This window comes from Aquarana catesbeiana, linkage group LG04 (assembly GCF_042186555.1).
Source record: "Aquarana catesbeiana isolate 2022-GZ linkage group LG04, ASM4218655v1, whole genome shotgun sequence".
Lineage (NCBI taxonomy): Eukaryota > Metazoa > Chordata > Amphibia > Anura > Ranidae > Aquarana > Aquarana catesbeiana.
The window spans coordinates 278,962,811-278,977,848 of record NC_133327.1 but is presented as its reverse complement, the minus strand read 5'-3'; the positions used below and the strand labels follow the sequence as shown (position 1 = coordinate 278,977,848).

The window sequence follows — 15,038 nt, the reverse complement described above, 5'->3', positions numbered from 1 at the left end:
GGGTGATGTGCAGTGTTAGTTTTCTGGCACACATAGCGTTTTGCTTTTAGGCCAAAAAGTTCAAATTTGGTCACATCTGACCAGGGTACCTTCTTCCACATGTTTGCTGTTTCACCTACATCGCTTCTCGCAAACTGCAAATGGCTTTCTTCTTGCCACTCTTCCATAAAGGCCAGATTTGTGGAGTGCACAACAAATAGTTGTCCTGTGGACAGATTCTCCCACCTGAACTGTGGATTTCTGCAGCTCCTCCAGAATTACCATGGGCCTCTTTGCTGCTTCTCTGGTTAATGCTCTCCTTGCCCGGCCTGTCAGTTTAGGTGGAGGGCCATGTCTTGGTAGGTTGCAGTTGTGCCATACTCTGTCCATTTTCGAAGGATGGATTGAACAGTGCTCCATGAGATTGTCAAAGCATGGGATATTTATGTAAAACCAAACCCTGAATTAAACTTCTCCATAACTTCCTTCCTGACTTGTCTGGTGTGTTCTTTGGTCTTCATGATGCTCTTTGTTCACTAAGGTTCTCTAACAACCCTCGGAGGGCTTCACAGAACAGCTGTATTTACTGTATACTAAGATTAAATTACACACAGGTGGACCCTATTTACTAATTAGGTGACTTCTGAAGGCAATTGGTTCCACTAGGTTTTAGTTTGGTATCAGAGTAAAGGGGGCTGAATACAAATGCACATCACACTTTTCAGATATTTATTTGTAAAAAATAAAACCATTTATCGTTTTCCTTCCACTTCACAATTATGTGCCACTTGTGTTGGTCTATCAAATAAAATCCCAATAAAATACATTTACGTTTTTGGATGTAATATGACAAAATGGGAAAATTTCAAAGGTTATGAATACTTTTTCAAGGCCCTGTTTAATGGACTGTGGAAGCACTCAGCCCAGAAAAAGAGAATATAGTATTGTTGGAATTCATTGGTCATGTATTTTGTGCAACAACTACATCAGCCAGTAGATGGTAATGTTTATAAGTTTGTAGCTGCATCTATGGTATGTCTTTTTCCTGAATACAATTCCTGTTTCCTGTTTGCAGCCAAGCAGCAGATAAATACATGTGGACTTTGTCTGTTCTGTAGGGCTATATACAGAATTTCTAACAGGTTATGGGCCCAGGCATAGCCCAGACACCCACCCAGAGAAAAGCAGAGAACCCAGTTATAGCCCAGTATTAGCATGCTACAATATATAAGTGCAAGAAATAGCAGCAGAAAGAAGACTGCAAAAGAATAAAAAAAGGGCAGTAACACAGCTGCAACAAAGCTTTCATTTTCATTTGCAAATCTGACAAACCAAACTACCAGTCTTGGAAATTCAAGATGAAAATGGTGCTAATAAAAGAAGGTACGTTGAAATGTATGACTGAAGTCAGACCAGAACACCCTTCAGATGAGTGGATAGAGAAAGATCAAAAAGCTCAGAGCACAATCTCTCTTAGCATAGAAGATGATCAAACCATAAATACTGTATATGTAAGTGTGAAACTGCTAAAGAAATGTGGGAAGGATTACAAAGGTGCATGAAAGCTAATCTCAGCAATAAACCATATTTGATTAGAAAGCTATACCAAACCAAACTGATGAACGCCCAGGGTATGCAGGATTACATAAAGCACACCTTGGAACACCTGAGAGGTACAGGAGAAGAAATAAAAGGTTTTCATGTGGCAGCACCATTACTTGGTGGCTTGCCACGAAGTAATGAAATGCTTGTCACAGCACTTGATGCACATCCAGATGATGAACTGACATTGGAAAATGTTAAGGAAGCTTGTGGATGAATATACGTGTAAAACAGAAAGCATTAATGGTGACAGTGCTTCTGCCCCAGAGTCTGCTTTAAAGATTAAAAATAGGAATAAAACCAGTAACATGCGACAAGAAACACGTGAATGTTTTGTGTGTAAAGAAAATTGCAAAATACGGAAAGCTAGAATGCAAAAACTAAACTACAAAAAGGCCAAAGGTAAAGTAATTTTGTCAAAAGGAAGCTGATTTTGCTTCAGATAATGAATATGTTTTTTAATACAAAAGTTGCATCTCATCTCTGCAGGCATGGTGTGTTGATTCAGGAGCTATGAGTCACATGACAAATAATGGGATGAGATGGAATCAGAGACAGTTTTTTACTGTCCTATTTCCCAGAGTGTCACCAGAAAGATACCTGTGAAAAATGTCCTCTATGTTCCTGCTCTTGAAATGAATCTTTTGTCAGTGAAGAAGCTAACAAAACAAGGCATGTGGTGACCTTCCAAGATGGCAGTTGTGCCATCACAAAAGGGGTTATCTTACTTGCAAAGGTTAAAATTACAAATGAACTGTATCAGCTGAAATGCAATGAGGCGGTTAATACTGCCAAGGAGAAAAACATTCAAACTGCATTCACACATGGTACAGATGACTTGGGTGCAGACGTCCTGACACAATAAATAAATTAACTGAGAATACCTATGCAAGTGGAATAAAAATCAGTCCATGTGATCAATCATTGAAGTGCACAAGCTGTATAAAAGGAAAAATTACAAGAAAAGACTTTCCAAAGCAGAGTAACAGCAGAACTAAGAAACCTTTGGACTTAATTCATTCAGATCTTTGCGGTATCAATTGGCTCCAGAAAAGAAGAGATATCTCACTTTTATAGATGATTACTCCAGGTATATGAAACTATATCTGTTACACAACAAAAGTGAAGTACCATTTGAACAGTATTTGGCTGAATTAAGCAACAAATTTGGCAAAATGCCAAGTGTATTGCGCACAGACAATGAAGCTTAAAATACAGGTGATAACACACAGGTGATTTTCAGAAAGCATGGCATAATATTTCAAACTACTGTACCATACAAACCTGAACAAAACGAGGTTGCAGAAAGAATCAACCATAATCTATGTCAGAGTGGAAGAACCATGCTGTTTGACGCAGATATGCCATACTGGGGTAGACAATTATGACTGCATGCCATCTCCAAAATCAGCTGCCAAGAAAACTCTGTACGAACTGTGAAATGAAAGGGCCCAGAATTTGAACCATCTAAACATTTTTGGAACCAAAGCCTATGTGCACATCCCAAAAGAAAAATGTATAAAATCGGACGCTTGCACAAAGGAAGGTGTACTTGTGGGGTATGTTGAATCTCAAAAGGGATACAGAATTCTACACAAGACACAAACAAGGTAACCATCAGTAGAAGTGTAATTGTCGAAGAAACTTCAGTGTGTTCAAAATTTCATGAACTAACACAAACACTTCAAACTGAGACGAAATTCCACATCAGTGTCACATGAAGATAAGCCATGAAGTGACACAGAAATAGAAATTAACATAGACAATCCAAATGGTGTAAAAGAAGGGACCAGGCCACAAGAGGCTTCAATCAGGAAATCCACCAGAAGCAATAAAGGCATTCCAGCCAAACATCTGTCCTATGTTGCTTGTGTAGCATTTAAACCAGAGCCAGATTCATGGAATGAGATGCAAAGACTTCCAACCCATGAGAAACAAAAGTGGATCAGGGCATTTGACTTAACAGCTTACAAGAAACAGATTTATAGAACTAAGATTCAAATGGGACTAATATAAGGAGTAGTTGTTGAGTGGGGGGTGTTGAGATACATTGTTTATGTATTTTGCGCAACAACTACATCAGCCAGTAGATGGCAGTGTTTATAAGTCTGTAGCTACATCTATGGTACGTGCTGTGTCTTTTCCCTGAATAAAGTTCCTGTTTCTTGTTTGCAGTCAAGCAGCAGATAAATACATGTGGACTGTGCACTGTCTGTTCTGTAGGGCTATATGCAGAATTTCTAACACTTATCTATCCAAATTCAGTGGACCATGGATGCACTCAGCCCAGGTTATGATCTTTTCCCTCTACATTCACTGAACTGTGTAAACACTCTGCATTTTCTGTCTTATCTATGTTCGGTAGATTGTGATAGCACTTAGTCCAGGATATTGCCTTTTACATCTTTATTTATTGTACTGTGTAAGCACTCACTCAGCCCAGGATGGGGTCTTTTAAATCTATATACAGGTGGTCCCCTAGTTACAAACATCTGACTTACAAACAACTCCTACTTACAAATGGGGGGAGACAACAGGAAGTGAGAGGAAATCTACCCCTAGGAAGGGAAATTCACTCATGCAAGAGTTATTATGAGGAAAAGGTACCTCCACTGATGCTTTATCACCAAGGCTTGTTTCCACAACAACCCAAAATTTTCAAAATCCAATCATCATTGGGACAGAAAGTGAGGTGAAATCTTCTAAACAGGGGCACAGACAGCAAAATAAACATTACAGGGGTGTTAACCTTCCCTATGCTATCAAAAAAGCTTTTGGCTGGAGCTACACTTAAAAAATGTACCTGTTCTGACTTACAAACAGATTCAACTTAAGAACAAAACTACAGACCTGATCTTGTTTGTAACCCGGGGACCGCCTGTACACTGAATTCTGAAACATGCAGCCCAGGATATTCAGTGGACTGTGGAGCACTCAACCCAGGATATGGGTTTTTCTGTCTATATTCCTTGGTAAGGATAAGTAAATCTGTCAGGGTTTAAATCGCCAAAGGTTCAGTAAATTCTGCTTGACACTTGGTGAACCTGAACTTTGCAGTGAATCCCATTGGGAGGATGAATTCTGTTATTAAAGCAGAGTTCCACCCAAAAGTGGAACTTTCGCTTTAAGGCCTCCTCCCCAGCTCCTGTTTGTGAAATTACATTTTTTGGGAGGAGGGGGGAGCAGGTACCCAATTTTGAAAGGTACTTGCTGCCACTTCCGTTCTGGTCTCCTTAGGCGATCAGAAGCAAAAATTCTGGTTCCTGAAGTCTTCTGGGACACATGAAGACTCCAGGACCAGTCACAGAGTGCAGCAGCACTCGCGCATGCGCAGTGAACACCTGGCTGTGAAGCTGCAAGCAGTCACAGCCGGGTGCCCATAGTAGAGATGCCAGCGCCGCCGAGGGAGGACTTGTCAGAAACCATGAATCAGACTGAGACAGAAGTACAGTTAAATCACATTTGTTTAATAATAATAAAAAAAGGTAAACAGAGTAAACATAGTCAAAACATAGCCAGAGTTCAGGAACCGGAACGGACAGTCAGATAAGCCAAAACGTCAGGGAGCCAGAGAACAGTGTAGTAGAACAGCAAGCAGGATCTGGAGCCAGAAGGAATGTCAGCCAAGCAAGTCTTTAACAGGAACACAGCAGAAGGTCTCTAGAAATGTGACCAAGGCAAAGGCAGAGGTCATCTGGACTGGACGGCTTAAGTAGGCAGGACTGACGAGCAGGGTACCATCAACAGGTGAGTCACTGTGGAGAGATAGGAGCTGGCAATTAGCCGACAGCTGAGCGGCCAGCTCAGAGAAGGAAGGGCTGAGCCCAGCTCTGACAGGACACTGGGAGAACACGGCTGCAGCGAGTGCACCGCTGGACAGGTGAGTGTGTGTTTATTAAAAGTCAGCAGCTACAGTTTTAGTAACTGCTGACGTTTAATAAACAAAGAAATGACTGGAACACAACTTTAAATGCTGGCCATTTTTAGGGCCAATAGGCCAACTAATGCCCAAAAAATGCATGGGAAGCCATTTTTGTAAAAATGTACCATACAGAGAGAAGGTCTTTTCAAGTAGCTTTGAGGATAACACTGAAAATACACAAGTCTTTTAAATGACATGTTTAGGGAATGCTTGGTGTCATGAAACAGTATAATTTTTAAAGACTCAATTTCACAGCATACACTGGTAGCACATATTTGAATGTAGAAATGTTTTTTTTTTTTTTTACAATTAGCTTGGCTTACATACAGCAGCAGAGCACTCTAATCTGATTCATTTTATTTTGAATGTTTTTTTTTCAAGGCCCTTCTAGCACTGAAACATACTTTTTCTTCAATGTCCACTTTGACCAGCAGATAGAAATTGGTTAGTAGTTCACCGAGGTTGTCTGTTTTTACTGATGCAAAACTATCCTACCGCTGGCCAATTTCTATCAAATTCTCACTAAAATGGGACTTTACCCATAACATAACATAACAAATATAATGTCCTTTAGCAAAGAGCATACATTCCACATTATTAACCACTTGCTTACAGGGCACTTAAACCCCTCTCCTATCCAGACCAATTTTCAGCTTTCAGCACTGACACACTTTGAATGACAATTGCACGGTCATACAACACTGTACCCAAATTAAATTTTAATCATTTTTTCACCACAAATAGAGCTTTCTTTTGGTGGTATTTGATCACCTCTGCGGTTTTTACTCTTTGTTAAAAAAATGTAAAAAACTGAATTTTTTTAAAAAAAAATTTTAATTTTTTTATATTTTATTATGAAAAATTTAAAACGGGTCATTTTTCACCTTCATTGATGTACGCTGATGAGGCGGCAGTGATGGGCACTGATAGGCGGCAGTGATGGGCACTGATGGGTGGCAGTGATGGGCAGCACTGCCAGGTGGCACTGATTGGCACTACAGGTGGGCATTGATAGGTGGCACTTGTGGGCACTGATAGGTGGCACTTGTTGGCATTGATAGGTTACCTCCCGGGAATGCAGGTCCGCGCTGTGGCCGTCATTCGGCCATAGCGCGGATAGCAGGTGGTTAATTATGCTACCAATATGAATGTGTGTTGTAAATTGTCTCCAGCATTGCTCCTTTTGATTCTTGCCGGAGGCTGTCATTTTGCTGAAGCCCAGAGTGCATACTAGCTCATTATGCCTTTACCTTACAGGTTTTTTCTATTTTTTTATTTTGCGGGTATACAACCGCTTTAAGGAATAAAAGGCCCAACTAGTGTATGCCTAATTTAGATTTTTCTTTAGGGACAAGGAGTGTGGTGAATGTGAGTGATACAATGTGAGAAGGTTTAGTGCACATTGGTCTTGCACTTAGGTTTTTTTTTTTTTTTTTTTTTTTTTTTTTAAATGACGCATGCTGTGAAAAAAAAAACATAGATCAAAAACAGATGATCAATGATAAGCAAATGCTGCATTTTAAGCACCCCGAACTTAAATGATCAGGGTCCCCAAAAAATGATCAGAAAATATAGTGGAACCCTCCTGTAAGTACAAATATCGCTCTTTGGGGACCATCCTTATTACAGAGCAACAAATTAGGTAAAAGTCTTATCCAAAAAAAAGCCCTATAAATTTACAATAAAAAAACATATATCCCAAAAATAAACGTTGAATTAAAAATAATACCTCCTACGGTGGAGGAAGTCGAAACTGTAATACACTTCCTTCCCCCCAAAAAACCTGAGTCCGGACAGACTCCCAGGAGACTGGTATAAAATGTGACAGCGGGCAGGGATGTGTGACACATCCTGAGCTCTGAGGAGGTTATGCTGGGACCTGTAGTCCTTCACTTTTGGGATGTCGCATCCCCAAAAGTAAAGGACTACAAGTCCCAGCATGAACCCTGGCTGAGATTTAAGAATGTGATCTCCTCCTCTGCTGCCAGCTCACGCTCCCATGACACACATGCTCCACATTACACATATGTTCTAATTCATTCACTGCTCCCGACCTCACCTCAGGCAGGTTGACTCTGGAGAGGTGCTTCTGGCACAGTCAGGCAGTGACAGTTCCCTTCCCTCGCGCAGGATCCGAGGCGCATGCCGCCGCACAGGAGAAGATGGAGGGAAGAGGGGGGTGGATAAAACACTCTGAATGCTGGGGCCTCAGCCTCACTTTCCTCCTAGGGACTGTGACATCACTGGTTGCTAGATGCTAGGCGATCCTAGCAACCACGGCAGACGATAGAGGCCAGCAGTGGAACAAATGCGTCTTGGCCGGCCGGGTTACTCTGTGAGTAATGCTATGCCACACAGCGAGATACCCCGCTCCACATTTCCCTGCACAGCGAGAAAGACAACGCTCCACATTTCCCTGCACAGAGAGAGAGACCCCGCTCCACATTTCCCTGCACAGAGAGACCCCCTTCCACATTTCCCTGCACAGAGAGAGAGACCCTGCTCCACATTTCCCTGCACAGAGAGAGAAACCCTGCTCCACATTTTGCAGAAAGCAGGGGCGGCCCATCCATTAGGGGGCTCCCGGGCGCCTCCCCCTCTCTCCAGGCCACCCCCTATATATGCTAAATGAATAGATTCATGCACAGCATGAATCTATTTTTGGCCGCCGCGGCCACCCCCTATTCAGCCCTCCGGCCCATTTTAAGACGCTGTGCGCCTGAATTACAGCGGTGGGGTGTTTTTTTTAAGCACCTGATTAGAGCCATAGGCTCTAATAGCCTTTAAAATAGGGTGAACTCGGAGCGTAGAGCATTGTGCTCGGAGCCCACCGAGGTGTATTAGAAAAGCAAATGAATATTTGCTTTTCTAACACTGAACTGCCTCTCCGCCAATCAGGAAGTGCAGGTCTAATACCAATCACCTGATTGGCTGAAAGGTCAGGCGCTCCTATTGGACATCTAGCATGCAGGAAGCATGGAGGACACAGGAGCCGCTGCCTGACCCGCTGCCCATCCCACAGCTCACCGCCGTCATCCGCTGCCTGACCTGCCACCAAGATGGGGTAAGTGCCAGTCAGACAGCGATCGGGCAGGGCTGCATTTGATGGGCACAGTGAGGCTGCAATTGATGGGCACAGTGTGGCTGCAATTGATGGGCACAGTGTGGTTGCAATTGATGGGCACAGTGTGGCTGCAATTGATGGGCACAGTGAGGCTGCACTTGATGGGCACAGTGTGGCTGCATTTGACTGGGGGGGTTAACATGCAAGAAGACAGTGAGATTACCAACACTGCAGCCAAACTTCAGCACACCAGTGTGAGCCCATATCATAGTACATAGGACCAGGTACTGCACAGGCTGCTGAAAGAAACCTCCTTATCTGCAGAGAGGGGGGGAGAGGAATTTGGAAGAGAGCAGGAAGGGTGAGAGAATGGAGAGGCCGGTCACAGCTCACTAACTTGGAATGAAGGACTCAGCACAAGGCTTGGTCATCAGCTTCCATAGGGTCCCATACAGAACACCGTCTGCTCTCAGTTTAAATGTTCCCACCCACACGTCCTATTCACAGACGCAGCACATGGGCACAGTGAGAGAGGGGGCTGGAGGAGGCAGAGCAGATCCACCCTTTTCCATTTGGCTGTGCTCTGAATGGAATGGACACAGATTGTCATCGCAGAAGCAGGTAAAAGCACTATGACAACACAGATGTCCGCTCACAGCACAAACATTACTGCACGCTTCTGGGCTGTTATCCAGCCCTGTCAGCCTCCTTGCAGAGTCGCCTGAGCAGTAACACTCAGCCAACTGCGGAACTGCACATACGCAGTTCCCAGCTGGCAGCACATCGGCCTTTTTACAGGGAATCAGAGCAGCCCAGGGGGCAATTGCATCCCTGCCCCCCGGCCCAGCCTGCTCCTGGGACAATGGCTCTGCCGTGTCTGGTGATGTTTCTTCTCGCTGAGCCACCTGAGATGCTGGACAGCTTCCTGTCTGATTGTTTGGATCTTCTTGCCATATCTCTTGTTTTTGGTGATCCTTGAACTCTTTGCTCCTCCCATGAACTTCCTGATTTAAGCCATGTCTTTGCACTTCATGCACTCCAAATTATCATGCTCTCTGCAGCCAATATCTTGCTCTTGTCACTCCTGCTGCCATCAGTATCCTCCATTACCACTTGTTTCCAACCTTTGGCTTGGTCCTGACTACGCTTATGCTTAATCCCAATCTGCAACCACATGTCACCGAAATTTGCCTTGCTCCTCGACTCCGCATCTACTTAATTCCAACCTGCGACCACGTGTTACCAACCTTTGGCTTGTTTACTGACTACACTTCTGCTTGATCCCTACCTGCTCTATGTGCTACTGGACCCTGGTTTGCTCACCTCTTGGTGGGGCGATTCTGAGAACTGGAACCTCGCACTAAGATGCAGCAAAACTCATCTCCACCTTCAGGAGCTCTGGTGAACATCAATTAGTGCTTAGACTATGCACTTTAGGTGAGCCAATGTCATCCACCAGGGTGACCTGCTTCTGTACTTATCCAGGTGGTCGGTGGGAGCCCTTCTACTGGACTCTGAACTGACCCCTGACCTTGACATATTGACTTCAAAACACCAAAATTCAATTAAAGACAAAAGAGCCCCCAATAATAGGAACAAAAAAGTAGCAAAGGGTTTGATTGTCCAAAGAGCTATCAATCAGACAATCAGAATTGAAGTACAGTGCTAAAACTGACTTTAATCTCTACCTATGCAGTTTTTTACCTTTCCCCACCATTGTTCTGCAGCAGCTTCCAAAACACTGACACTAAGGCTGCTTCTTGCCCTCCCCTCCTTCAATTGTGAGGGGGCTGGCTTATCCAATATCCCTCTTACCAGACCTTCTAAGCCTGCCAGTCATAGTTCAGAGGCTATAAAGTTCGATATGGTTTAAAAAAAAAAATTCCAGACAAATCTATATTCAATGGACTATGTAAGCTGTATTATATACTGTATGGCTTATGATATTGCTTAGGCATTCTTGTTTTTCATTACAAAACTTGACTTGTGCCTGAAAAATCTCTTTAAATTAGTGACGCTCATATAACATTTTTTCTTTGCATCTCTTTTGTTTATTTATACTTCCTTTCCGTCTTTTCTTCTGTTTATTTATTTATTTGTTTTTGTGGCTTTCATTGGAAGCATATCAATCCTGCACCATGTACTTGTCATTAAACCAGACCTGAGTCTTTACAAATTCCTATACACCCAAGACTTACTTCATTAATTTAATTATATTTTCTTCTGTATTTCCTCTGCCCAAATCTGTTTTTTTTTCTTTTTTTTCTTACGGAAATCAGTTAAAGTGTATGTTACCCCAACATTTCATATTCCTGATGTGAGCTGTACCACGTACTTGTGTTAAAAAAGTATCCTGTTCTGTTTGTATTGCTTCCATTGTGTCAAATGCTTTCCTTTTTCAAACTGACAATGCTAGACACGAGAGCACTTCCATACCAGAGTGATCAGTTTTCTGTATGTGTTGGGACAGTCTGTATGTCCTCCAATGATCCAAGACTCCAAGACTTGTGCTGACACCCTGCACCCCCACAGCTATTAACTGGGAAGATCAATGTCCTGCTATTTCTCCACCCCCAGCTCTCTAAGCCCCTTATGTAGCTAAGAACAGAGATGTGATCACAAATAAATAAAAAATTAGAGTGTTTACATTTTGTTCATATTCTTATGTACACAAATGTTTTGCCTTTCATTTCTATTTTAAGCTGAATGGGTTGTTTTACAAAATAAGGATTGATTTTAATTTCCACTTTTCTACCACTGAACTGTTCCTGCATACGTTTTAAGAGTTAAAGAAAATCTGTCATAATTGGCTCTTGCTAGGGGGATTTGGCACTTGCAACGTCATTTTTTTATCAGTGTCAATTTTAAAATAAATGTCCTGCACTTAGACCAGGCACTTTGATGAAAGCACTTAAAGAACAATGGGCTCCATTCACAAAAGGAACTTGCATGTGATAATTAGGTGTCCGGACACATTTTGCCTAAATATCGCATGTGATCCTGTAAATGTAAATTCACTAAACCATTTTGTGTTATTTACCGCAAAACGCTGAATACTTGGTAAATACTGCATGAAAAGGTGTCAAACGCCATTCACAGAAGGAAATACATGAAACGCATTCAGTAGTCAAGACATGTGGTAATGAGGAAATATGTACTTTAAAAATGGTGTAGGGGTCTTCCCCAAAATCCATTCTAGACCTCTATTCGAGCATGCAGCCCAGCAGGTCAGGAAAGGGAAGGGAAGAGCGAGCACCCCCCTTCCTGAACCATACCAGGCCACATGCCCTCAACATGGGGTACATGTGGGCCATGGGGGCCACATGCCCTCAACTTTGGGGCAGGGGGGCTCTGCCCCCCCAAAGCACCTCGTTGATGGGGGCAATGGCCTCTTCCCCACAACCCTGGCCGCTGGTTGTGGGGGTCTGGAGGCAGGGGGCTTATCAGAATCTGGAATCTCCCTTTTACAAGGGGGCCCCCAGATCCCAGCCCCCCATGTGAACATTGTACCCTAATTCATTCACCAAGAAAAAGTGCAGTAGCAGTTTTTGACAAGACCATAGAAAAAAAAAATAGAAAAAAATATTCCCCAGTGTAGATTTATCATCAATGACGATGCCCCCACCACCGCTGATCCGTAACAAAATAAAAGCTGTGCTCCCCAGGAAGGCCCCCGCCATCTGAGAGTTCTTAGATAACCAAGGGGCGGTGCCACTCAGTGACGTCACCAGGCGGCCCTGCCCCCATGTGATGTCACCGACTGGGGGCATGCAATATTTACTACTGTAAATTAATTTACTGCATGTTTTCACCACTAAAATACCTCATGACTTCATAAAATAACTTATGTGGTATTTTAGTAGTGTTATTTGTGAATGCCAAAAAACGTTTTGAAAAACGTTGAGCAGTATTTTTTATGGCATTTTTTAAGGTGCTCCATATCGCTTTGTGAATGGAGTTCAATGTCTACAAATGGTGTTGCTCACAGACAGCAAGTGAACTTTTATTCTCCTCATTCAATTCTTCTTTTCCCAGTCTGATCTCTCTGATCTCTCTTTCTCTCTACCCTGTAACATGATCTTTCTACCTCTCCTTCACCTTTCTAACTTCTTATACATGTCTCCACTTCACAGCCTATAATATATTAATATATATATATATATACATATACGTGATTTGCCTTCCGCAGGTGGGGGGTCCGATCGGACCCCCCCCCGGTGCCCGAGGCGGTCGTCGGAGATGAGGGGGAGGCCATCCGTTCGTGGCCTCCCCCTCGCGATCGCCGCCGGCCAATCACATCATTCCTTTGCTGCTGTATGCTAAACAGCAGCAAAGGAAATTATGTCATCTCTCCTCGGCTCGGTAATTTCCGTTCCGGCCCGAGGAGAGAAGACAGGTATGTGAGTGCACAACACTACACACACACAGTAGAACATGCCAGGCACACTAAACACCCCGATCCCCCCCCCCCCCGATCACCCCCCCCCTGTCACAAACTGACACCAGCAGTTTTTTTTTTTTTTTTTTTTCTGATTACTGCATTGGTGTCAGTTTGTGACAGTTACAGTGTTGGGACAGTTAGTATTACCCCCCTGTAGGTCTAGGATACCCCCCTAACCCCCCCTAATAAAGTTTTAACCCCTTGATCACCCCCTGTCACCAGTGTCGCTAAGCGATCATTTTTCTGATCGCTGTATTAGTGTCGCTGGTGACGCTAGTTAGGGACCTAAATATTTAGGTTCGCCGTCAGCGTTTTATAGCGACAGGGACCCCCATATACTACCTAATAAATGTTTTTACCCCTTGATGGCCCCCTAGTTAACCCTTTCACCACTGATCACCGTATAACTGTTACGGGTGACACTGGTTAGTTTGTTTATTTTTTATAGTGTCAGGGCACCCGCCGTTTATTACCGAATAAAGGTTTAGCCCCCTGATCGCCCGGCGGTGATATGCGTCGCCCCAGGCAGCGTCAGATTAGCGCCAGTACCGCTAACACCCACGCACGCAGCATACGCCTCCCTTAGTGGTATAGTATCTGATCGGATCTATACTAGCGTCCCCAGCAGTTTAGGGTTCCCAAAAACACAGTGTTAGCGGGATCAGCCCAGATACCTGCTAGCACCTGCGTTTTGCCCCTCCGCCCGGCCCAGCCCAAGTGCAGTATCGATCGATCACTGTCACTTACAAAACACTAAACGCATAACTGCAGCGTTCGCAGAGTCAGGCCTGATCCCTGCGATCGCTAACAGTTTTTTTGGTAGCATTTTGGTGAACTGGCAAGCACCAGCCCCAGGCAGCGTCAGGTTAGCGCCAGTAGCGCTAACACCCACGCACGCACCGTACAGCTCCCTTAGTGGTATAGTATCTGATCGGATCAATATCTGATCTGATCAGATCTATACTAGCGTCCCCAGCAGTTTAGGGTTCCCAAAAAGCAGTGTTAGCGGGATCAGCCCAGATACCTGCTAGCACCTGCGTTTTGCCCCTCCGCCCGGCCCAGCCCAGCCCACCCAAGTGCAGTATCGATCGATCACTGACACTTACAAAACACTAAATGCATAACTGCAGCGTTCGCAGAGTCAGGCCTGATCCCTGCGATCGCTAACAGTTTTTTTGGTAGTATTTTGGTGAACTGGCAAGCACCAGCCCCAAGCAGCGTCAGATTAGCGCCAGTACCGCTAACACCCACGCACGCACCGTACACCTCCCTTAGTGGTATAGTATCTGAACGGATCAATATCTGATCCGATCAGATCTATACTAGCGTCCCCAGCAGTTTAGGGTTCCCAAAAACGCAGTGTTAGCGGGATCAGCCCAGATACCTGCTAGCACCTGCATTTTGCCCCTCCGCCCGGCCCAGCCCACCCAAGTGCAGTATCGATCGATCACTGTCACTTACAAAACACTTAACGCATAACTGCAGCATTCGCAGAGTCAGGCCTGATCCCTGCGATCGCTAACGGTTTTTCTGGTAGCTTTTTATTGAACTGGCAAGCGCCAGCGGCCTAGGTCGTAGTCAAACCAGCACTGCAGTAACACTTGGTGACGTGGCGAGTCCCATAAGTGCAGTTCAAGCTGGTGAGGTGGCAAGCACAAGTAGTGTCCCGCTGCCACCAAGAAGACAAACACAGGCTCGTCGTGCCCATAGTGCCCTTCCTGCTGCATTCGCCAATCCTAATTGGGAACCCACCGCTTCTGCAGCGCCCGTACTTCCCCCATTCACATCCCCAACCAAAGGCAGTCGGCTGCATGAGAGGCATTTTCTTTATGTCCTCCCGAGTACCCCTACCCAACGAACCCCCAAAAAAGATGTCGTGTCTGCAGCAAGCGCGAATATAGGCGTGACACCCTCTATTATTGTCCCTCCTGTCCTGACAATCCTGGTCTTTGCATTGGTGAATGTTTTGAACGCTACCATTCATTAGTTGAGTATTAGCGTAGGGTACAGCATTCCACAGACTAGGCACA

At 44.2% G+C, this 15,038-nt stretch overlaps 1 protein-coding gene across 5 annotated transcripts in view; it reads right to left on the bottom strand.

The window, feature by feature from the left end:
• The window catches only part of DLGAP2 (DLG associated protein 2), a 1,381,880-nt gene that overhangs the window by 246,298 nt on the left and 1,120,544 nt on the right, over positions 1–15,038 (bottom strand). The gene's annotated exons all lie outside the window — the stretch shown is intronic.